We start from the raw sequence: 25,379 nt of genomic DNA, 5'->3' as shown, positions 1-25,379 counted from the left end.
AAAGATATAAGCACAGGATTCTTCAAAGAAAAAAGAAGAATGAGACAAATATATGTGCCAATGATTACTCTCAACTCAGCCGTTAGCTCATTTGCATTACTTTAATATATATCACCTGCTCATAATATTCCACTTGGCTTCAAAATTCTTCCTCCCTCCATGGCAGAAGTGATTGGACATTATTCTCATGTGACTTCTTTATCCTAGGTTTCTCCTTAACAGCTACATTCCAAACTAATATTAAGAACCGTCACATGATACCATTTACAAATCATCGGAAGCATGCGTGGAATTCAAAAGGGATAAAGTCGCATTCTCCAAAATATTTTATGGCATTCTTATTTGTGCTTCACCTATTCTGAAAAGTGTTTGAGGCTTCTCACTACTATATATGTATTAAAATGGAATTTTTAAAAGTAAGAGAAGAAAACTGTGGGAACAATGGAAAACGAGGATAGGAAAAGTAAGATGAGGTCAGTGCACCTGTATTATTCAACTAGTACTGCAAAAGTGCTGCATAGTGGACAATGACAAAACCTCCGTGGCTGACCACTGCAGCATTCCCTTTGCACTCATAAGCCTGTGAGTCAACTGGGGGCCTCTCTCACTGCAGGCCCTGCTGACTCTGCTCCAAGAGTCTCTCACCCTCCTAGGACCAGAGAGGCCAGTTGGGGCATGTTCTTTCCATAGTGAAGGCAGAGCACGGGCTGGCAAATGGAAATTCATGATGCTTCCTAAGGCCTAGGCTCAGACCTGGCAACTATCAGTTCCACTTTCCTCATCTTATGTAAGTAGAAACTCTAAAGCAAATCTGCACAAGGAATGGGATTCTGGGAAATGTAGTTCCCAGCCTTAGATGCCTATAGTGATGGTGGTAAAGGTGAGGGTGATGGTGTGCTGGTGATGGGTAGTAGCGGTGATGATGGTGGTTATGGTGGTAACAGTGGTGGTAATGATGGTGATGATGGTGACAGTGGTAGTGATAGTGGTGGTTATGGTGGTGATGGTGGTGATGGTGGTGGTGGTGGTGGGTGATAATGGTGGTTATGGTGGTGGCAGCGGTGGGTGGTGATGGTGGTGACAGTGGTAGTGACAATGGTGGTTTTGGTGGTGATGGTGGTAGTGGTGATTATGTTGGTGGTGAAGGTGAATGGTGGTGGTAATGGTAGTGATGTGATGGTGATGGTGGTGGTGGTTATGGTGGTGATGGTGGTGGTAATGGTGATGATGGTGCTGGTAGCAGTGATATGGTGGTGGTGGAGGTGCAGTGGTGGTGGTAACAAACTGAAAATAGATAATCAAGCGCAGTATGAAAATGTTCAGTCCCTGAGCACCTTTCTAGACAAAAGCTTGAAACAACTTCTATACTTTCTAGAATTCAATTCAAAGGGAAACATGATCACAGAGGCTATAAGATTCACTTAGGGATGGGTCATTTATAATTCATGGTGGAGCAGGTGCTTTTTGTGTGAAGTTTTATCTTCATCAATTTCAATCATTTCTGTTTTTTATCTGATGATTCCACTGTTTTCTCTGTTTTCTTTTTCTGTGACCCTTATGTCTCATCATATCTCTCATTTTTTCATCTTTTTATGTTTGGGAAAAATTTTTCTGACTCTACCTTTATTTTTTAGTCTCATATAGTTGTTCTTTTCCATTTCTTTCTTTTTCAGAATATTTTGTTCTTGGTTTATGTACTAAAAATTTTACATCTCTCTATTAATTGGAATATTATTCTTAGATATTTTCTGTATCCCAAACTACCATATTTTTTCTGTTTATATTTTTTTCTGTTTCTTTGTCCAAGTCTTTCTTGTTTGAGCTAGAAATCAAAAGGTATCTGAGACAAATGTCAATCAATTTAGAGGTTTGTTTTGCCAAAGTTGAGGATGCACCCAGGAAAAAAAAAAACACAAGTTACACTAGGATCTGTGGCCTGTGCTTTATCCGAAGAGAGTTTCATGAACAACAATATTTAAAGGCAAAGAGCAGACAGGAGTGAAAGAAGGAAAGAAAAAAAAAGGGGGGCAGGCAATGAGGCAAGCAGTTACATTCTTGTGAGGCTCTGATTAGTGCTCATTGCATTGACATTTTACATAAAAAGAGAGGAGTAGGGGGAAAAGTCAATAATGTATTCCTCTCAAGCTCAGTAAATCTACATTTTACATAAGATAAAATTAGCATGTGAAATTACAGCTCTCTGGGAACAAAGAAAGGCAGGTTTTGTTTGTTTGTTTGTTTCTGTTGTGTGTATTTTGTTTTGTTTTGTGTGAATCAGTTCACAGGCTGAACTTTTTGCCTCTGGCATAGTGACTTTGGGGACTTAAGATTTTATTTTTCTTGCACGGAGTTTAGGTCTCCTCCTCTGCCTGGTGATTCTTGGTCTTCTGTTTGGGATTGAGAAAACAGGATGGGTATGTGGTGTTGGTTCTCTCTGTGGCTCAGTCTCTATGGTATGGCAGGGTGTGTTCAATAGGCTACAGTGGTTTCTCTTGGAACATCTACAGACCACCTCTTCTATGGATCAAGGAGTATATATTCTTTGTGAACTTGTGACTTATCAGGACTTTAATAACCCACCTGCATACCCAGTTAACATATTCTAGGAAGTTGCTTTGCCACATATTTCATTAGCCAACACATTTCCCTCTAACTAGCAGTGTCTGCATTTTCCATTAAATAATCCATGACTTCTCATACTATTTGCCTTTGCCAACTTCATCATATATTCAAACTCCTTCTCTAATAATAGGGCTATATGAACTAAAAATCAACACAGCTTTACAGCATTTTTAATATTTGGAAAAGTCACTTCCCCTCATAATACTTTCTTTCAAAACATGTAAAATTTATTCTCAACACTTTCTTCTTCCACATGAACTTTGGATTTATTTTATCAAGTTTCCCCAAAAATAGTATAGAGACTTTGTTTGGAATTATTTTAATTATGTAAGTTGGGAAATTTAATCATACAAAATAGTCTTATCATTCAAGACATGTTATGTAAATATTGGTATTACTTATTTTTTTGGTGTGTAATAATAATAGTATCTATAATTATTATTTTTATGCTTTCCAAGTGGTTATAGACATTATAAAGACCTGATTTTTTTATATATTACTTTCAGAATCAGCCACTGAATTCTATCAACAATCCATATATTATTTTGATTGACAAACTGGGGTGTTTATATACAATCGTGCTGGCTGCAAATAGTAATACTTCTATCTTCTTCATATCAAATGTATATTACTTGTTTTTGTCTTCTGTCCAGAGCCACCAAAGTAACATTGTAATGTGTTGATAGGAATGAGAAATGAAGACCTTCACTAGGTTTATTTTTCTACGGTTTCTCTATTCCTTGACTACACTGGGCAGAGGTATTTATTGTCTTTGCAAATAAATCATTTTTTGTTTCACTTATTAATCCTATCACCTTATAATTTGTTAATTTCTGATTTCATCTATATTATGTTCTAATTCCCTGCATTGAATGATAACTTACATATTTATTTTCTTCTTAATTTGGAAATGAAAGAATTTAGGGTTAATAATTGGCCTCTCCAGATACCTTGGAAAGCCTTAGTTATGTAGTATCTTCCTTTTTAATAATTTTCTAAATAATCTGAAATAATATTTGATATCCTATTAGTTATCTGGGAAGGCTTTTATTTTATTTGTTGTATCTTAACTAATTGGGTTATCCTTTCTAAATGTTTGTTATAAATCTTGAATTTTAGAAAATTATGTTGGTGAATAACAAGTTTTGCTTTGAGGATTTTATAGAGCCAAATATATGCAACTTTTGTAAATGTTCCATGGACATTCAAAAATCAGTAGTCCTATTAGTATGAGCTTTATCTTCTCTAAGTCTAATATTATCATTGTGATAGGGTGAACAGTGGCCCCTCAAGATATACAGGCCCTAATCCCTCAAACCTTTGGCTATTACTTTATAGGACAAGACTTTGCAGATGTGATTAACAGTCTTGAGATGGGGAGATTATCCTAAATCAACTTAAAGGAAAAAAAAACTGAGGCAAAATTAATAAAGTAGAGAGTTTATTTGGGCCAAATTTGAGGACTGCAACCCAGGAGCATAGATCCAAATTGCCCTGAATCTACATTCTAATTAATAGCAGTTACAAGTGGGATTTTAAAGAAAAGAAGAAGAGGCAGTTCCTAAGCTGTTTACCAAGAATTTACATTAAAATAACATAGTCTATTGAATGGCTATACATTGTCTTTTGTATCACTAATTCCAGGAACAGGATACATGGGCGAGACAGCTGGTCTGAAATGCTTTTAAACAATTGCCCCCAGCATAGGTGTGGAAGGGCGGGGTGAGAATGAAGCCCTATGCTCAAGTCTCTGAGCCTGGTAAGTTCTGCCCACATCGTTCAGACTGCTCTCAGCTATTTTTCTTTTCTCACCTGGATTATCCAGGTATGCCCTAAATGCAAATCACAAGCATCCTTACAAGAGGGAGGCAGAGAGAGATTTGATACAGAAGAAGAAGGCCTTGTGACCACTGAAGCTGGATGCTATGTCGCTGGCTTTGAAGGTGGAGGGAGGGGCCAGGGGCCAGGGAATGTAAGGAATGCAGCTCCAAGCTAGAAAAGGCAAGAAAGGGCAAGAAAACAGGTCCTCCCCAGAGCCTCTGGAGGCGGTGAGGCCTTACTGACATCTCCATTTCAGCCCAGTGAAACTGATCACAGCCTTCTGACGTGCACAACTGTGAGACAGTCAATATGTGTTGTTTTAAACCATCACATTTGTGGCAATTTGTTATGGCAGCCATATGCAACTAATTCTCTTTTCATTGTTTCCTGATCTACCATAGAGTAGTGGTATTGATAAACTCTCCCTAATAGTTGTGTTTTGATCATTTCTTCTTGACTTTTAAAATATGAATATACAATGCCAGTACTGTGCTTCTCAGCAGATGAAGGCTGGGGACCATTTTTACTGCTAATGCCTTTCATAACACAACATGACTTTTATTGCCACTTCAAGGCTCAAGTTGATGCCTACATTTTCTTGATATTGAAATAATTGTTTTCTCTGTCATGTGGACTTTCCTATCTTTCCCCAGTCTTTTATTTTAAATTGTAAAAGAGGTCTCCTTAATATTTATTTCTTCTATCATATTGTTCTATTTCTGCTTCCTATTATAAGACTTTGCTTTGACATAGCAGAATTTAAACTGCCAACATTTATCATCCTAATGAAAATGCTTGACCCTTATGCCTCTCATCTTGCTTTGTTAGGCTTTCCATTTTACACTTTACTGTAGCTTTCTTTTATATTCATGTTATTCGTACGATGGTATTTTTAAAAATTATACCAATGAATACTTTTAATTTTTAAAATATCTATTTAAATGTGTTCTCTAATTATCTAAGTCAAGAATAAAGCAATTATTTTGACTCCTTTTGACATAAGATTTAAAATTTATTACACTTTATCTCTTCCTATGCACTTGATTATTTCCTAGTCTTTGTTAATTTACTTTCACATTATAAACCTAGATCGACATATATTATCATTGCTATTTTTAATAAAGTAAAAATTATTTGAGATTTTTTTTCTCTTTATAGTCCATTTTAATGTAACTAATTTATTCATCCAATAAATATTTATTGAGGACCTATACTATGAGCCAGATGCTAAGCTAAGAAGTGGCGGAGCCTTAGTGATCAAGACCACACAGCCTCTGCCTAGGCCTCCTGGGCTGTGGTGCTGTGTGGTCTCTGTGTTTGATCCATTTCAGTTCTCACTTATCCTGTGTTCAGGCCACCCTGAACTGGGCTTGGTTCTTTAGAATCACCGTATCTACCATGTTACCAAGCCACCATGCCCTAAAGCCACCATGCCACTATGCCCCTATACCACCATGCTACCCCATTACCACACATCACAATGCCACCATGCCACCCATGCCATCATGTCACCATGCTATATCATGCCATCATTCCACCATGTCACTATGCCACATCAGCTCACCACCATGCCACCATACCACCATGACATCATACCACCATGACATCATACCACCACGTTGCAATGTCCCCATGTCACCACCTCACCACATCATCATGCCACCATGTTACCATGCCACGACATCATCATGCCATATCACCATGTCACACATCATCATGCCACCATATCACCATGTCACACATCATCATGCCACCATATCACCACATCATTATGCCACCATTCCACAATACCACCATGTCACCATGTCACAACATCACCATGACACCATATCACCACGCCACCATATCACCACATCATGCCACAATACCGTCATGTCACATCACCATATCACCATGCCACCATATCACATCATTATGCCACCATGTCACGATACCACCATGTCACCATGCCACATCACCATGCCACCATATCATATCATCATGCCACAATGCCATCATGTCACATCACCATATCACCATGCCAGATCACCATGCCACCACCTCATCATATCATGACGCCATGTTACTTACTGTACCACTGTGTCATGATGCACCCTGTCATACTCAACTATGTTATCAAGTTACCACACCACCATCTCACCCTGTCACCATACCACCATGCACCATGCCACTATGTTACCTGTCCCCTGGTAGGCGTTTGCCTGTTCATTTCCCTCTCGTCCCTTGGACTGTGGGCTTCACAAGGGCATGGACCTTTCTGGTTTTGTTCAAAATTTTGCTTACTAGCACACTGCCTTGGCACCCTGCAACCATTCGATAAATGTTTATTAACGAAAGGGGTGAAAAAGTAAGGTGCTCTTTTTCGGTAATTAATTCTTTATATTGACTGCTTTTATGTTGGCTAGAATATCTCTTAACTAATGATAAAAGAGAATGTGAACGGTCATTTTCTAATCCCCAATGTAACCGAGGATAACCGAGTGTGGCTGGGTATGATAGTCTTTGTGCCTAATTTTCACTCAATTTTTACCTCTTAGAAGTGTATGAATTTGGGGGCATCGTCCCCTGGCTTTTGCAGAAGAAATGTCTGATGTCAGATTAATTTTTGTTTGTTTTTAAATAATCTGCCCTCTTTTCTCTTTTGTCTGAATATATGTGAATTTTTATCTTTTTCCTTTAAAAAATCCCATGTAGTGTGTTGGTCTTTCCTGGTATATGGTGAGTGTTCTCCCCCCTGTGGATTCAATGTTTGTTCTATCCAGAGAAGTTTTCATGAATTACAACCTCCCTTGAACTGCCTTGTCCACATGCAGGTGGCCAAGTGAACTTCCGCCACCCACCACCATGTTGAGAACTAGAGCTCAAAGATAGAGAGGAGGAATAGAGGTAGATGAAAGTAGGAACACCACTGATGGCTTCAAAGATAGTCCTTGTGCAGTGAGAGGGTGTCTCTCTCTCTGTTTTCTGATTAATGTGGACTCAAACAAGGATCACCCAGTGGGTCAAAGTCTTTTCCCCCCTTCTCTAGGACCTGCTACGCTGATCTCATGCAGTGGACTCGGGGGAGTTCCCTGTGTTCCTCAATTAAACCCAAGCTCCGCTAAAATATACAAATAGTCATCCTAAACTCTAGGTCCAACATTGGCCCTAATTTTCCAAGCTGTTAGATGTTTTTATTTTATTTTATTTTATTTTATTTTGAGACGGAGTTTTGCTCTTGTCGCCCAGGCTGGAGTGCAGTGGCATGATTTCACCCCCTCTCACTGCAACCTCTGCCTCCTGGGTTCAAGCAATTCTCCTGCCTCAGCCTCCCAAGTAGCTGGGATTACAGGTGGCCACCACCATCCCCAGCTAATTTTTGTATTTTTCAGAAGAGATGGGTTTCACCATATTGTCCAGGCTGGTCTTGAACTCCTGACCTCAGGTGATCCCCCCAACTCAGCCTCTTAAAGTGCTGGGATTACAGGCATAAGCCACCATGCCCGGCCTGTTTTCGGGATATTTTAATGGAAAGTGATAGAGTATGAATCCGGCCTGCTCAGGTAGCTCTAGGTCAGCCATTAAATCTGCGTCCTGATAAGGAGCCTGGAGAGGCTTCCTCAAATTCCCAGGCCATGGCATTGCCAGTGCAACACTTGCATCTCCTGACTTAGCCCAGCACTGCCAAGCAGACCTCACAGGTGTCATTCCGCCACCTTTGTGCTTCCTCCATCCTGGTCTCCCTGTCTGTTTACATGGGTGTTTTTCTTGGCCCAGTCCAGTGTCTTTTTATCTCACGGCCTCTATGGTCCAGTTAGTTAGGAGAGAGTTTTGAGCAGGTGCAATTAGTGCGGAGTCTCTGGGGCCTGCACTCACACACGCGGGATCCTGACAAGCCCTGAGTCCTGGAACAGCCGCACCCTGCAGCAGCATCCATGGAGCAGCCTTTAGGCCCCGATGCTCCTTTCAAACAATCAGAAGCTTCTGTGGGTCAGAGCCGTCCATAGGGCCTTTGAGAGCCTGGGGAGGTAGAAGGGACAGTGAGGCATCCATAGCAGTGTCCGCAGGGAAAGGGGGGTTTATCTGTCCCCTGGCACAGCAAGATGTGTAGCCCACGCTTTGACTATAGGATGCTCTTATGTGTCCACACTTCATAAAGCACTGGGCAGCTCTGTGTTGTTGCCCAGAAGAAAATGAAAACCCCCCACTTCCACTAGGGGTCTGTGAGTTGATTTGAAATGCAAATATGAATTCTCTGCGTCGCTGCATGCAGGCAGCAGGACAGCCAGCAGCAAGCTGCAGACATCCCACCATCCTGTCTGCAGCAGGAAGCCCCACACGCAGCCTGACAGTCAGGCCAAGCCATTTGGCCATTCACCAGTACCGCAAGCTCAGGCAGGTTGCTTAACCTGTCTCAGTTCCTGCTTCTGAAAAGTAAAGCTAATGGGGTCTACGCCATGAGATTACTGGAAGATTAAGTAAAATAACAAGCATCAGGCAGCTGACATAGAAAGTGTGCCTGAGAGGTGGATGAAGGGCTCCCTAGCCCCTCTCTTTGTCTTCTGGGCTGAGCCCCTCCTGATCTCCACAGGGCAAAGGCTGGCTGATTTTCAGTAGTTTAAGCTGGTGTAGCAGCAGCTAAACTCTGCATTTCTAGACCGTTTGAACAGGAAACCTGAGATGAGGGAGCGTTTGAATTGGCTCATGCAAAAAACAATATTTGCTGGAGGTTAGCTGCTGCATTATGAATTTTTAACCTCCTGTAAATCAAACTGTAAAAATGGACAAAGGCTGAGTTTCCTGTGCCAGGACCAAAATAGACACTGCCTGCGTCTCCTAGACAATTCCGATTATGTTTCCACAACCAAATCATGCTGAGATGAATAGCTGGAATATTTATATTTAGGTCCTAACGTACAATGTAAAATAAATGAAAACAGTCTATCTTCTTGGCACTGAAATTGTGCCACCATATCCATTTACAAAGATGATAACTCAAAGACCAGGCTGTGCAAAGAGCATCATGTGCCTCGGGCAGGATTTTGCTTCTCTGCTCCCATTGCTTTTCCTTATAACTGCCGTCACCAGATACCCAATACTAAATGATTAATAGAAAATCCCCAGCGGGATCAGTCCACAGCAAGGTTTAAAGTGAATCCTTTTGTGAATGCTTTATACTGAGAAATACAAACGCTTTAAAAGATCCAGGAGATGGAATCTTGTAACTGCAGAGGACAGTATTTTAACTAAAGAAAGCTTTTATTAATTTGACAAACATATCTTTCTCTGGCAACTCCTATGAGCTACAAACTTAGATGAATATCACAACAACTAAGAGATTTTTCTTCTTTCAATTCAGTGTTAAAGGGAGATATTAAAGCACCTGATTTACTATGAGGAAGAAAGAAACATGAGCTAAAGAGTGTTACAAGCAAATGTTACAGACTTCTAGAAGGAAAGACCGCACCAAAAAAGTGAAGTTGGAGCTGAACTTTAAAGGATGATAAAGGTTTTAGTATGGAAAATAGAGTTCCAGAGGCCAAGAGAAATGTGGCTACACTGAGGTGAAACTAGCAATAGGGTGTGGAGTGGAAGTATGCGATGCAAAAAAATAAATTGAAAGCAAGTATGGGCCAGGCACGGTGGCTCACGCCTATAATCCCAGCACATTGGGAGACTGATGTGGGAGGATCACTTGAGGCCAGAAGTTCGAGACCAGCCTGGCCCACATGGCAAAGCCCTGTCTCTACTAAAACCACAAAAATTAGCCAGGAATGGTGGCACACACCTGTAGTCCCAGGTACTTGGGAGGCCGAGGCAGAAGGATCGCTTGAACGCGGGAGGCGGAGGTTGCAGTGAGCCTAGATCATATACTGCACTCCAGCCTGGGTGACAGAGCAAGACTTCGTCTCCAAAAAAAATAAAGCAAAGTATGAAGCAATTTGGAATAAGGAAGATAGAGCCTTATAGGAGACTGGAGGTTTTTATTTATTTATTTTTATTTATTTATTTATTTTTGAGATGGAGTCTCGCTCTGTCACCCAGGCTGGAGTGCAGTGGTGCAATCTCGGCTCACTGCAAGCTCCACCTCCCAGGTTCACACCATTCTCCTGCTTCAGCCTCTCCGAGTAGCTGGGACTACAGGCGCCCGCCACCACGCCCGGCTAATTTTTTTTTTTTTTTGTATTTTTAGTAGAGATGGGGTTTCACCGTGGTCTCCTGACCTCGTGATCCGCCCGCCTCGGCCTCCCAAAGTGCTGGGATTACAAGCGTGAGCCACCGCACCCGGCCGAGACTGGAGGTTTTTAAAGGCTTCTAACAAAAGGGCTGATATGATATCAGCAGTGTCAATGAATCCATTCATTCACTTAACAAATATTTACCGAGCTCCTCAGTGAGGGAGGAAGTGGTAGGTAACAAAACCAATAGGCTCCTGTCCCCGTGGACCCACAGTTTCATGGGGTGACAAGCATTAACAAATAAACCTGTAAGTAAATGTATTAGGTTGACGCAAAAGTAATGGTCGTTTCTGCATTACTTTTAATGCAATTACTTTTGCATCAACCTAATATAATTACAGGCAGAAGAGAGAACTAGGTAAGAAGGGTGCTTAAGGTGGTGTCCTAGGATAGCAGGGAGCTCTGACTAATACCAGGGGTTGGAGAGAGGAGAGAAGGCATTGCTGAGGATCTGGCATCCACACTGGGTCCTGGGGGGTCAATGGAGTTGGAAAGCAGGGCTCTGCTGGGGCCAGGGATGCAGCAGAGATCGGGAGCATTCCAAGTGCAGGACTAGGAACAAAGGCCTTTTGGTAAATGAAGAGATAGGCATTTTCAAGAAAACAAAAGAGAAGAGAGTGGCATAAGATAACTGCAGGGCGATGGGACATCTGCAGGGCCTGGCAAGGCACATTCGGGATTTTATTTTTATTTTTTTATTTATTTATTTATTTGAGATGGAGTCTCGCTCTGTCACCCAGGCTGGAGTGCAGTGGTGCAATCTTGACTTACTGCAACCTCCACCTCCCAGGTTCAAGTGATTCTCCTGCCTCAGCCTCCTGAGTAGCTGGGACTACAGGCACCTGCCACCACACCCAGCTAATTTTTTGTATTTTTAGTAGAGATGGGGTTTCACCATGTTAACCAGGATTGTCTCGATCTCCTGAACTTGTGATCTACCTGCCTCGGCCTCCCAAAGTGCTAGGATTACAGACATGATCCACCATGCCCGGACGAATTTTTGTATTTTTAGTAGAGATGGGGTTTCACCATCTTGGCCAGGCTGGTCTTGAACTCCTGACCTTATGATCCACACACCTTGGCCTCCCAAAGTGCTGGGATTACAGGCGTGAGCCACTGCACCCAGCCACATTCAGGATTTTAATCAGGAAGTGCAAGGGGAAGCCACTGTCTGGCGTGATAAGATCTAGTTGGTTGAATAATGTTCCTCTGGCTGCTGTGTGGAAGGTGGCTCTGAGAGCAGTGAGTTTGAAAGACATCGTGGTGATCCTGAGGACTATCCTCTGATTTTTTTATCTTGCCCGAATTTCTATCTCAAGGGTCTGGGGAGTCATGTTCTACAAATCATAAATTCTCATCAGATGGGTTTAATTTAACCCTATATAGGATGACTTACTTTCCAACCTGACTCTGGCATAACATTACGAGACAAGGAAGAAAATCAAAATATTTTACCCCAAAACACGTTTCTTTGCCATATCTTGAAATGGCCCTGCAAAGCTGTCTTTTGTGGGGGAAAATTTGCATCTATAAAGAATCTCTATTAACATAGCTAGTTCTTTTTCTTCAAGACCCTCCCAATCCTAAAGAGATTAACTAAAAGTCTAGCACCTTCTAAAGATCTGAATAGGAAACATTTGTCATCTGTTATCTCTAAAGGACAGCCACCTTAAGACTTCAAAAGAACCTTGGTCTTCACAATGTTTTATCTTAACCTGAACATTTCCTTTCTGTGATCCCAGGTCTTTAGATAAACTCAATGAATTGTCAACCAGAAAATGTTTAAATTCACCTATAGCCTGGAAGCCCCTGCTTTGAGTTGTTCCGCCTTTCTGGATCAAACCAATGTATTTCTTTAATGTATTTGATTGATGTCTCATGTCTCCCTAAAATGTATAAAACCAAGCTGTGCCCTGACCGCCTTGGGCACATGTTCTCAGGACCTCCTGAGGGCTGTGTCGGGGGCCATGGTCACTCATATTTGGCTCAGAATAAATCTCTTCAAATATTTTACAGAGTTTGACTCTTTTCATTGACAATGTGAAGGAGATATGTGGTGGTTTGCACAGAGCAGTCCTGGTGAACCAGGAGGCAAGAGGGCAATTTAAGACCTTCTTCAAAGGTACAGCAGACAGCTCTTGCTGATGGGTTGGGGGTTGGGAGCAGTAGAGGAGAGAAAAGTCAAGAGGACTCCATGTTCTGACTTGAGCTACTGAGCAGAAGGTGGTAGTTTCCCAGAGATGGAAAAGCCTAAAGTAAGGTTAATGTGTAAGCTGCAGGTGAGAGGTCAAGAAATCAGCTTGAGATTTGGAAACATTGAATGCCTATGAGACATCCAATCTAGAGGTCAAGTGGGCCATTCACAATATGAGTCGGAAGCTCAGAAAAATGAAAACAACCACAGATCATCTGGGAGGAGGGCAGAATAGAGGCAACAGCTAGAAAGGGCAGTTTCCATCTCGGCTTCCTGTGCCTGGGATCTGCCCCAGCTGAGCTTTCAAGGAAGTCTCTGGTGGTCACCTGCCTACCTTATCACAAAGCTCTCCAAAACACATCAACCTTAATTTCAGGTTCAGATTCGCCCAAGAAGAAAAACAGTAGGCTTTTGTCTTATATCCTTTTGCAATCACTTACCCTTCTCCAAATCTTGGCCCCAAGCAATCATGAGTTTACTTCCTGTTGTGATAGCTTAGCTTTGCCTGTTCTCTTCCAGGGTTCTTTGGATGTGCCTATAGTAATCTCCAACAGGTTTCTTTGATATTATGACAAGTTCTAGACACATCCTGCATTTTCCTTGACTGCAGAATCTGTATTAACTCTTCTCAAGAGCCCTGGTTCCTTTTTGTGGGAAATGATATTTAGAGACCACAGTCCAGGTTCAAAGGGTGCTAATTAATAGTGATTCATTGTTGCTAGGCCTTTTGTAAAGCTAGGAAATTTCCAACTGGGCGTGTTGGCTCATGCCTGTAATCCTAGCACTTTGGGAGGCTGAGACAGGCAGATCACCTGAGGTCAGGAGTTTGAGACCAGCCTTGCCAACATGGTGAAACCCTGTCTTTGCTAAAAATACAAAAATTAGCTGGACATGGTGGTGCACGCCTGTAATCCCAGCTACGTGGGAGGCTGAAGCAGGATAATCACTTAAGCCTGGGAGGCAGAGGTTGCAGTGAGCTGAGATCACACTACTGCCCTTCAGCCTGGGCAACAGAGAGAGACTCTGTCTTGAAAGAAAAAAAAGAAGTCTAGGGAATTTCTAAAAATTAAGATAAAACACATCTTAATTCATACTGCTAGCTTCCAATCCAGATTCTGGATGTAGGCTTTTTACTAAAATTGATTAATCTTACTTCTATTCTTTTTTCTCCCATACAGAAAATTCTGGTTCTCAGTGACACCAGCATCATTACTGATTTGCTTTCTACTCACACACAAATAGCCTCCGAATAAGAATGCCAACACTATCACCAAAAAGGTAATTGCTGAAAACTGTTTAAGATCTTTAGCAGGTTTTTGGTGGGAAGGGCTTGGGGGTTTGGGAGGTTGGTTTGGCTTTTGTTTGTTTGTTTGGTTGTTTTTTTTGGTCCTGACATTATATCCCACTTGGAATGTATACTGTAATTACCATATTTGGAAATCACTTGAAATACTTTCTCTTTGTGTGGTATGACATCAAATGCATATATCATGAAATTTGTCCTATTTTGCCTTCTATTTTTATGAATGGTTTTAATGGTGATTTTGTTTTGCAACTATGTAAAAATATTTACATGTCCCAAGTCAAATTCCAAAACAAGACATATTCAAAGAATTTGAGCTTCTCTACCTGCTATCCCTTTCCTCTGAGATAGCGGTTTTTTAATTTTAAGATTTATACCAGCACTGTTTTTACACAGGCGCATGTACACACACACATATACACATACATATATTCCTTGTATTAGTTCATTTTCCTACTGCTATAAAGAAATACCAAAGACTGGGTCATTTATAAAGGAAAAGAGGTTTAACAGACTCAGTTCCACATGGCTGGGGAAGCCTCACAATCGTGGCAGAAGGTGAAGGAGAAGCAAAGACACATGTTACACGATGGCCATCAAGAGAGAAGTGCAGCATGAAATGGGGGAAAGCCCCTTATAAAACCATCAGATTTTGTGAGAACTCACTCGCTATCACGAGAACAGTTTAGAGGTAACAACTCCCATGATTCAATTACCTCCCACCAGGTCCCTTTCACAACAAGATGAGATTTGAGTGGAAACACAGCCAAACAATATCATTCTGCCCCTGGCCCCTCCCAAGTCTTATGTTCTTACAATTCAAAACATAATCATGCCCTTCCAATATTCCCCCAAAGTCTTAACTCACTCCAGCATTAACTCAAAAGTCCAAGTTGAAAGTCTCATCTGAGACAAAGCAAGTCCCTTCAACCTATGAACCTGTAAAATCAAAAGCAATTTAGTTACTTCCTAGATACAATGGGGGTACAGGCATTGGGTAAATATACCCATTCCAAATGGGAAAAATTGGCCAAAACAAAGAGTCTGCAAGCCCCATGCAAGTCCAAAATCCAATAGTGCAGTCATTAAACCTTGCAGTTCCAAAATGATCTCCTTTGACTCCACGTCTCACATCCAGGGCACACTGATGCAAGAGGTGGGCTCCCACAGCCTTTGGCAGCTCTCCCCCTGTGGCTTTACAAGGTACAGCCCCTCTCCTGGCTGCTTTCACAGGCTGGCATTGAATGTCTGTGGCTTTTCCAGGCGCATGGTGCAATCTGTCAGTGGATCTACCATTCTGGGGTCTGGAGGACAGTGGCCCTCTTCTCACAGCTCCACTAGGCAGTACCCCAGTGGGAACTCTTTGTGGGGGCTCCAACCCCACATTTCCCTTCTGCAGTGCCCCAGTAGAGGTTCTCCATGAGGGCTTCGCCTTTGCAGGAAACTTCTGCCTGGACAGCTAGGTGTTTCCATACACCCTCTGAAATCTAAGTAGAGGTTCCCAAACCTCAATTCTTGACCTCTGTGACCCTAAAGGCTCAACACCACATAGAAGCTGCCAAGGTTTGGGGCTTGTACCCTCTGAAGCCACAGCTGGGGTGGCTAGGATGCAGGACATCAAGTCCTGAGGCTTCACACAGCAGGGCGGCCCTGGACACAGCCCAGGAAACCATTTTTTCCTCCTAGGCCTCCAGGCCTGTGATGGAAGGGGCTGCTGCAAAGGTATCTGACATGCCCTGGAGACATTTTCCCCCATTGTCTTGGTGATTAGCATTTGGCTCCTCACTACTTATGCAAACTTCTGCTGCCAGCTTGAATTTCTCCCCAGAAAATGAGTTTTTCTTTCCTAGTGCATCATCAGGCTGCAAATTTTTCAAACTCTTGTGCTCTTCTTCCCCTTGAATGCTTTGCTGCTTAGAAATTTCTTCCACCAGATACCCTAAATTCTCTCCCTTAAGTTCAAAGTTCCACAGATCTCTAGGGCAGGGCAAAATGCCATCAGTCTTCTTGCATAGCAACAGTGACCTTTGCTCTAGTTCCTAACAAGTTCCTTATCTCCATCTGAGATCACCTCAGCCTGGGTTTTATTGTCCATATCACTATCAGCATTTTGGTCAAAGCCATTCAACAAGTCTCTAGAAAATTCCAAACTTTCCCACATCTTCCTGACTTCTTCTGAACCCTCCAAACTGTTGCAACCTTTGCTTGTTACCCAGTTCCAAAGTCACTTCCACATTTTCAGAAATCTTAATAGCAGTACTTCACTCTACCAATACCAATTTACTGCATTAGTCCATTTTCATACTGCTATGAAGAAATACCCAAGACTGGATAATTTATAATGTGTAAAGGAAAAGAGATTTAATGGACTCACAATTCCACATGGCTAGGGAGGCATCACAATCACGGCAGAAGGCAAAGGAGGAGCAAAGGCATGTCTTACATGGAGGCAGGCAATAGAGAAGTGCAGCATGAAGCAGAGGAAAAGCCCCTTATAAAACCATCAGATCCTGTGAGAACTCACTATCACAAGAACAGTATGGTGGTAACTGCCCCCATGATTCAATTAACTCCTACTAGGTCCCTCCTATGACACATGGAGATTATGGGAACTACAGTTCATGATGAGATTTGGGTGGGGACACAGCCAAGCCATATCATTTGTATTACCTTTCTGAGATATATGGAAGCGTATTGTATGTAAACATATTGTTCTCTTTGTTCTCATCACCTAATATGACTGCACTGTGGCCTCCGATCATCTTCCTTCCTTTTATACCCTAATGCTCCATTACATGGAAGCACCACTGTTATTCAACCAGTCATCCATCCATGAAAATTTGTCATTTGTAATCTTCCATTATTATAAATAGGGTTGCAATAAATAGCCTTGATCATTTGTCTTTTTGTATTTCTGCTAGCACCACTCATTTTTAGGGCACTTACTACATTCCAGGCCTTAATAGTATACTAGCAGGAAGACATAAATCCCTGCTGCTATGATCGAAATGTTTGTCTACCCCCACTCCTAAATGTATATGTTGAAATCCTAACTCACAACGTGATAAAATGATGGTATTAGAAAGTGGGGCCTTTGGGAAGTGAGGAGGTCATAAAGGTGGATCCCTCATGACTGGAATTAGCATCCTTATAAAAGAGACCCCAGGGAGCCACCTCACCCTGTCTGCCATATGAGAAGACAGCTAGAAGGCATCATCTGTGAACCAGGAAGCAAGTTCTCACCAGATACAGAACCTGCCAGAACCTCGATCCTCCAAAACTGTGAGGACTAATTTTCTGTTGTTTATAAACACCTAGACTGTGGTATTTTGTCATAGAAGCCCAGATGGACTAAGACACCTGCCCTTAAGAAGTCGTCATCCTGTTGGGGTTGGGGGAAGAAGGACATTACAGAGAATCTTTTAGCATGTGGTAGGGGCTCTGAGGAAAAGTAAAGCTGGGTAAAGGGGTTAGGAGCGATGGGATGGGGGTGGGAATTCTAGCCTATTCAGATAAGTCCCCTCAGATAATAAGGCAGTTCAGCAGAAACCTGGAGGAAGTGAGGGAGTGAGCCACAAAGGCTCTAGGAAGAGGAACAGCAAATGCAAAGAGAAGCACACCTGAAACAGGAACAAATCCAGGCCAGTGTGACTGCAGCAAAGTGAGTGAGGGGAGGTGGCAGGAGAGCAGGTCAGAGGCACGGCTGTGGCCTGGATCATGAGGCTCATGGAACGGTATGGTGCATTCCAGAAGGCCCAGGCACGGGTAAGGCAAGCAACTGTCTGGGAGCCCCAGCACCCATACCCAAGCACCCAAGCCCAGGACCACGCTCCTGACCAGCTCCCCAGGACTTTGAAACTTGAAGCCCATTCCCATCATCTGTGGCACTGGCCCTGCTTGCTTGGACCTGGGTAGCAGAGTGCATGATACATGGAATGTCTGGACAGGCCACCATGGGACAGAGCACAGAGGACACCCATACAGCAGCTGAGAATGACCGCAGGCCCTCTGGACCCAGTCCCCGGCTGCTCCCAAAGCTGTCTGCTCCTTCAGTGTCCAGCTATGCCATCTACCCCAGAAGATTCCCCCTTGGCTTGATGACCTGGTTGCAGTATTTACCTTGGCACACACCTTGTATTCTTTTAGGTGATTAAAAGTAATTCCCACCAGCTCCACATGCCATAAGCCTGGGTAAGAAATGCCCCACCTGGTGCACTCCCAGGCCCCAAGCCCTATGCTAATTGGCTATTCAAGGCATTCTCTGGCACCCACCCACTCACTATGCCTCAGTTCCCACCTGTAGGTTAGCGAATATGTCACGGGACACCAGGTAAGCGTGACTTTGTTGAGGAGTTAAGCTGAAGAGGAAAATTGAAGTCAGAATAGGCATACAGTGGGTTCTCTGACTTTTGAATCCTTTTGGCCCCGGTTTCCCCATTTAAAGGGATGAGGATAAAAGACCGTTTCCTGTATCATAGGATACATATGTGGGTTAAATGTTAAATGTCACACATGTAGTGGAGTGATGCCTAATATACACTATGTGCAGAAAATGTGTTACATGATGACAGTGATTTTTATTATCATTACCATACATGGTGTCTTAGTTCTTTTGGACTGCTATAGAAAAACATCATAAACTGGGTAGCTGATAAACAACAGAAATGTATTTTGGATAGCTCTGGAGGCTGGGAAGACCAAGATCAGGGCACCAGCAGGTTCCATGTCCGGCAAGGGCCCGTTTTCTCATTCCGAGACAGCACCTTCTCACTGTGTCCTCATGGGGTGGAAGTGCTGAGGGATCTCTCAGGGGCCTCTTTGAGAAGGGCACTAATCCCATTTGTGAGGCCTCCAGTCCCATGACCTAATCACCTCCCAGAGGCCCCACCTCCTAATACCATCATCTGGGGGTTAGGTTTCAACACTTGAAAAAGTCAGACTACACCAGTGACTAGAAGAATTTCATAAAATTCTGGAAAGTCTGTCATGTTCTGATAGTGCTGCTTCTGTCCTCCTGGGGGTCATGCATAAAATGCCTCAGCCATTCCGAGAGCCAGTGAGGTGATCTGCAGAAGAGAGGAAGAGCAGAGCTGAGCACAGTGTCCCCTCCACTTTGGAAGAGAACCCTGATGGACAAGGGAGTGGTGGTGACGCTCTCAAGAGGTGTTGCGAGGGAAAGGGAGAGACGGAGTGCAGACAGAGGGTGAGGCAGTGCCAAAGGAAAGATTTGCGGGTTCCTTTTAAAGACTAGATGTGCCAGCCAGGTGCGGTGGCTCACGCCTGTAATCCCAGCACTCTGGGAGGCTGAGGTGGGTGAATTACCTGAGGTCAGGAGTTCGAGACCATCCTGGCCAACATGGTGAAACCCCCTGTCTACTAAAATTACAAAAATTAGACGAGTGTGGTGGTGCGTGCCTGTAATCCTAGCTACTGGGGAGGTTGAGGCACGAGAATCACTTGAACCCAGGAGGCAGAGGTTGCAGTGAGTTGAGATCGCACCACTGCACTCCAGCCTGGGTGACAGAAGGGATTCTGTCTCAAAAACAAACAAACAAACAAACAAACAAACAAACAAACAAACAAAACACAAAAAACAAACAAAAAAAAAGAAACCCAAACTAGACGTATCTGTTAAAGCCACATTAACAAAAGCAAAACCTCTACAGGGATTTCAAACAGAGAGAATGCAATGCAGGGCTCTTACTGCCCAAGTGGCAGAGGAGGTGAGGAGCCAGCAGGGCAAGCTGAGTAACCTGGGGCTGGCATGTCTGACAGTCACAGCCACCTTGCTGGAGGAAGGCTGGGCAGTGGTGATGTTTGGGGCCGGGAAGCTGGGGCTGGAGATGGAGTGTGGTATGCTGCCTTTGGGAGCTGCTGCCAGAGACCCAGCAGCGAGCAGAGAGGTGATGCGGACCAGCACCCCCTCCTCCCGCTCATCCCTAATCTTCCTCTGGGGCCTACTATTGGCCAAACCTGCCCAGGAGCCTGGGGTGAGTGGGCCTGAGGAATAGAAGAGCCAGAACTGTGGATGGACAGCTCTATGGGAGATTTGACATCCTGGGGGATAGGATGAAGGAGGTGAGAATCAGAGCCATGGGGTGGGGGGACGGGGGTCAGAGATGTGGCCAGGGTGGGTCTGGCTGGAGGAGCAGGAAGCCTGTTCTAGCAGTTGGAGCAAAGCTGGCGTTGACAGGGAGAAGGTGCTTCGCCCTCAAGGGAGCTCAGAACAGGCCCTGGGAACACTGGCCTGGGGTCTTGGGTATGCTGGCAAGGGTCCTGCAGAGGTTTCCTCACTGCCACTCCCACAGGAGGGATACTGATATGGTTTGGCTGTGTCCCTACCCAAATCTCATCTTGACTCGTAGCTCCCATAATTCCCATGTGCTGTGGGAGGGACTTGGTGGGAGGTGATTGAATCATAGGGGCAGTTTCCCCCATACCGCTCTCATGGTAGTGAATAAGTCTCATGAGATCTGATGGTTTTATGGGGAAACCCCTTTTGCTTGGCTGTCATTCTCTCTCTTGTCTGCTGCCATGTAAGACATGTCTTTCACCTTCCACCATGACTGAGGCCTCCCCGGCCATGTGGAACTGTGAGTCCATTAAACTGTGTTTTCTCTATAAATTATCCAGTCTCGGGTATGTCTTTATCAGCAGCATGAAAACAGACTAACACAGATGCTCAGCCACCTCACCTCTCGGAGGAGAAACTGAAGCCTGAGACACCAAGCTCACAGCCCCAGAAGTGGCCAAATCAGGATGGAATCCAGGTGCAGACGATTCCAAAGATCAAGCCCGTTGGAGCCACACATCCTCATACACACACACCCTCCCACCTTCTCACTTACACGCACTCACAGCCCCTGGCCCCCTGGCACACTCACACTCACACATGTTCACACCCCTCGCACACTCAGCACATCCCCGCAGTCACACTCATGCCACAGTCGCCCACCTACCCCAGGGGCCAGAGTGGCCCTTGGCAAAGCCCGGCTGTGGGAAAGGGCCCAGTGCTCTAGGGCTCTCCTGGAGGAAGTTTCGTGGTAGACTAGACCTGGGCACACGGCGATGTCCCCTCCGTGAGGTTACTGCAGGGGTTTCTGACTTGCCCCTTTGCACAAGGACAGGCCCAGTGCCCAGCACATGGTGCTTAGTAAACAGATGATGGAGGAATGAATGGATGAAGCCAGGCGTGTCTGGGAGGGAGCCAAAGGCCTGAGGCAGAAGAGAAGGGAGGACAGACATGAACTTGCAGGGTGGGTGGTATGTGCAAAGAGGTGGTAGAATGTTTATTATCCTGAGACCTGGGGTGGAAAGTCCTCTGAGGCAGACGCTGGTGTTTGTTCAGGATCCTCTCTACGTGGGTGGGTGGGGGCAGCTGTGTCCCCTGAGGGCTGCATGTGGGCAGGCACCCTGCTTCAGAGGAGGGAAAGCTGCCCTACCTGAGAGTGAGAGAGAGAAAGGAGGAAGAGCAGGGAAGAGGAGGGGAAGTGGGGAGAGGGAGGGGCGGCAGGCCAGGGGCTGGGACCAGACAGGGAAGATGACTTCAGGGAACGAGCTCTCCAGGCGCCTGACAGCACCAAGCTGTCTCTATTCAGCTTCTGCACCACTGCCATGCAAGACCCTTCCAGAAAAGTCTTCTCCACTCATGAATGGACATCCTAACTGACCTCAGCTTGGGTGGTGGGAGGAGGATGGACAGTGAGAGAGAGAAAGGAGGAGCTGAACTTCATGCTGAGACCACGATGCATAAACAGTCGTGTTTGCATCACTCCACAAAGGCAGACACATTCAGGGAGGGCGCTCTCAGTAGAGGGAGAATAATGGCAGCTCATAAAATATCATGGAAACTGACAGTAGTGTCTTCCAGGCAAATTTGATAAGCCTGTTCCTAAAATAAACTTAATTCAAAAGGAACACAGGCAGCAGAATGTGAATTATCTTTTAACTTTCTTATTATTTTTCTGGCGCTTCGTTCTTTTTACTCAAGATGCTCTAGTAGTAGCTTGTTTTGCCTTTACAAGGAGCAAGGGACTCCAGACTGTCAGCATCTAGCTGAAAAACTGCTTCTGCCTGGGTAGTCCTCAGTCCTCCCAGAGCGTGCACAGCACAGCGGGGAATTTCAATCACTGCAGGTGCCCAGGGCTTCAGCCCTGGAGATTCAGGATCAGTTTACCTGGGCTGGGAGAGCTGTACTTTTAAAAAGCTTCAAGGTCCTTCAAATGGGCACTCAGAACCAAGAACCACGCTGTTTGGTGCTGAAGCTAATGCCACTCCACCCAAAGCCTCAAAGGTTGCTTAGATACCCACACACTTCTGCTGAAACAAGCTTCCAGAAAGGAATGCACAGATGAATGCCGTTAATAAGGCAGACCAAATGTTTTGCGTTCAGATTTTTTTTTTTTTTTTTTTTTTTTTTTTTGAGACGGAGTCTTGCTCTGTCGCCCAGGCTGGAGTGCAATGAAACGATCTCAGCTTACTGCAACCTCCACCTCCCAGGTTCAGGCAATTCTCTTGCCTCAGCCTCCTGAGTAGCTGGGATTACAGGCACATGCCACCATGCCTGGCTACATTTTGCATTTTTAATAGAGACAGGGTTTCACCATGTTGGTCAGGCTGGTCTCAAACTCCTGACCTTGTGATCCACCCGCCTCGGCCTCAAAGTGCTGGGATTACAGGCGTGAGCCATCACACCCAGCCAGAGTTCAGAAGTATTTTAACCCAGTAACTGAATTTTCTTTTTACAAATCCAGTGATCTTTAAGGTAGATGGCATGGTAGCAGGGGGTACTGGGAGGTTTGGCTTAATAATATGGAACATCAAAACGAGGATAGAAACTGAATAAGGGTGTGTTTATGCTTACATTAGTTATTCGTAAGTGTATCTATATAGTTTTAAATAACTCAAGTTGTTTTTCTTTTCTTGTTCAAATACCACAAAATCCAAAAGCTATGAATTCTCTGAAATATGGACTGATGCTTAGAATGCTACACCTTCCTTTCCCCTTCCAAAGTGTCATTACTACTTTGATAAAAGCTGTAGGCACAGGCTTCATAAGTATAATCATATCACTTTTATTCATAGCCAAGAAAAACTGAGCTTCTTATTGAGAGTACATGCCACTAAGAAGCCAGCTTCTGCAGAGGGGGCAGGGGGAAGGTTTTCTGCTTAGTCCCAAATTGCTTTGGCTGTGATTGGATTTCAGCATGAAAAATTGGGGCAGCCTGTTCAGGGTGAGATAGGAGGAAGGGAATGTGGAGCCACTAGTTGCTGAGTAGCCGTGAGACAGTCAGCACACATGCCATGCCTCATTTTCCCATCTACGACCAGGGGTGATTGCAGTATGTGGCATCCAAATGCTGACTACTCTACAGCTTCCACCCTGGGGTGTCAACAACACTGGGGACCTGAGAACAAGACAGAGGTGAGCCTGGTACAAAGCTTCAGCCACATGCCTACCCATCTATGCCATCATACTCCCTTGGCCCTAGCCAGAACCACAGATGACATCATCCCCGGTAAATTAGCATTATTTCCACCATTTCTCACCTCTGCCTGCCCTCTTGCCTTCTCTTCTAGGAAGTTACGTATCTGAAAGTGGTAATTAATGCAAGTGAGAGATCTGGTCACTTAAATGTGTGTGGCACCTCTCCCCTCCTCTCTTCCTCCTGCTCTGGCTATGTGACATGTGCCTGCTTCCCTTTGCCTTCCGCCATGATTGTGAGTTTCCTGAGGCCTCAGTAGAAGACACTATGCTTCCCGTACAGCCTGCAGAACCATGAGCCAATTAAACTTCTTTTCTTTATAAATTACCTAGTCTTAGATATTTTTTTTTCTTCTTTTTTTTTTTTTTTTTGGTGAGACAGAGTCTTGATCTGTCACCCAGGCTGGAGTGCAGTGGCGCCATCTTGGCTCACTGCAAGCTCCGCCTCCCGGGTTCACGCCATTCTCCTGCCTCAGCCTCCCCAGTAGCTGGGACTACAGGCGCCCACCACCATGGCCGGCTAATTTTTTGTATTTTTAGTACAGACGAGGTTTCACAGTGTTAGCCAGGATCAGTCTCAGATATTTCTTTATAGCAATGCGAGAATGGACTAATACACATGCTTACTTTCAAAAACTTAAATATATGAAAAGTATAAGAAAAAAATTAAAAGGGTGGATACTCCCAAAGCAAGAAGATCATCTTTGTTTACATGTTGATGCGCTTTCTTGCAGCCTTTGGTCTAAACAGGCCTCTCAAACATCCCTGGGTCCTCCTTGTACATGGGTGCTCAGGAGGTACCAGCACTATTTGTTCCACAATTCTCCTGGCTCATTTACTCTCACTCTCCCATTCTCCCCAGTTGATTTTGGGCATCCACAAGGGGCGCTCACACAGGGGAAGAAGTGACTTTCACACCAGTCATCTTGTGATTTCTAGGGCACAAGCAACACTCCTCAGCACCACGGCCACTGCCATCCAAGAGGACATCACGCCCCTTCACCAAAGAGCCCCTATAACAGCCCCAAACCTGCAAGGGCCAAGCAGAACTGTGCTTTCTTCAGGCCCCACTCAATCATGGCCCAAGTCTATATACTTCTGGAGGAGAGGGAAAAAACCTCCCTTGTCCCAATTATTTTGAACTTTGTCATCTGTCTTTGGAAAAATAGTCTCGTAAATTTTACCTTGCACTCCTCCCTCCCCAGTTCCCCTTTCACAGGCCTTGCCAGTTACTCAGGGAAGGAGACACATACTTGAGAGGTGGTGAAGGGTGGGGGGGGGGGGGCAGGGATGCCACCAGTTCCACAGTCAATCTGTTTTCTTCTTTTTAAATATATTCTTAATTGACAAATAATAATTGTATATATTTATAGGGTACAATGTAATGTTTTGATTATATATATATTATGGAATGAATTAATCAAGCTAATTAACATATCTATCACTTCACATACTTATTTTGTTGTTGTGAAACATTTAAAATCTGTTCTTGGCTGGGCACAGTGGCTCATGCCTGTAATTCCAGCACTTCGGGAGGCCAAGGCAGGAGAATCACTTAAACCCAGGAGTTCAAGACCAGCCTGGGCAACACAGTGAAACCCCACCTCTACAAAAGAATACAAAAATTAGCCGGGTGTGGTGGTGTGCACTTGTAGACTTGTAGTCCCAACTACTCAGGAGGCTGAGGTGGGAGGATTGCTTGAGCCCAGCAGGTTGAAGGTGCAGTGAGCCGAGATC

General features: G+C 44.2%; 1 long non-coding RNA gene across 1 annotated transcript in view; it reads left to right on the top strand.

Moving 5' to 3' along the window:
* Window positions 1–686: 686 nt before the first annotated feature.
* The window catches only part of LOC131383054 (uncharacterized), a 35,555-nt gene continuing 10,862 nt past the window's right edge, over window positions 687–25,379 (top strand). Inside the window, exons 1-2 of the long non-coding RNA XR_009212775.1 lie at window positions 687–787; window positions 14,034–14,133. This is a non-coding gene — a long non-coding RNA (uncharacterized LOC131383054). The remainder of the gene's footprint in view (window positions 788–14,033; window positions 14,134–25,379) is intronic.

This window comes from Hylobates moloch, unplaced genomic scaffold (assembly GCF_009828535.3).
Source record: "Hylobates moloch isolate HMO894 unplaced genomic scaffold, HMol_V3 SCAFFOLD_1, whole genome shotgun sequence".
NCBI lineage: Eukaryota > Metazoa > Chordata > Mammalia > Primates > Hylobatidae > Hylobates > Hylobates moloch.
Note: the sequence above shows the minus strand (reverse complement) of the source record. Positions and strands in the feature narration are given on the sequence as shown.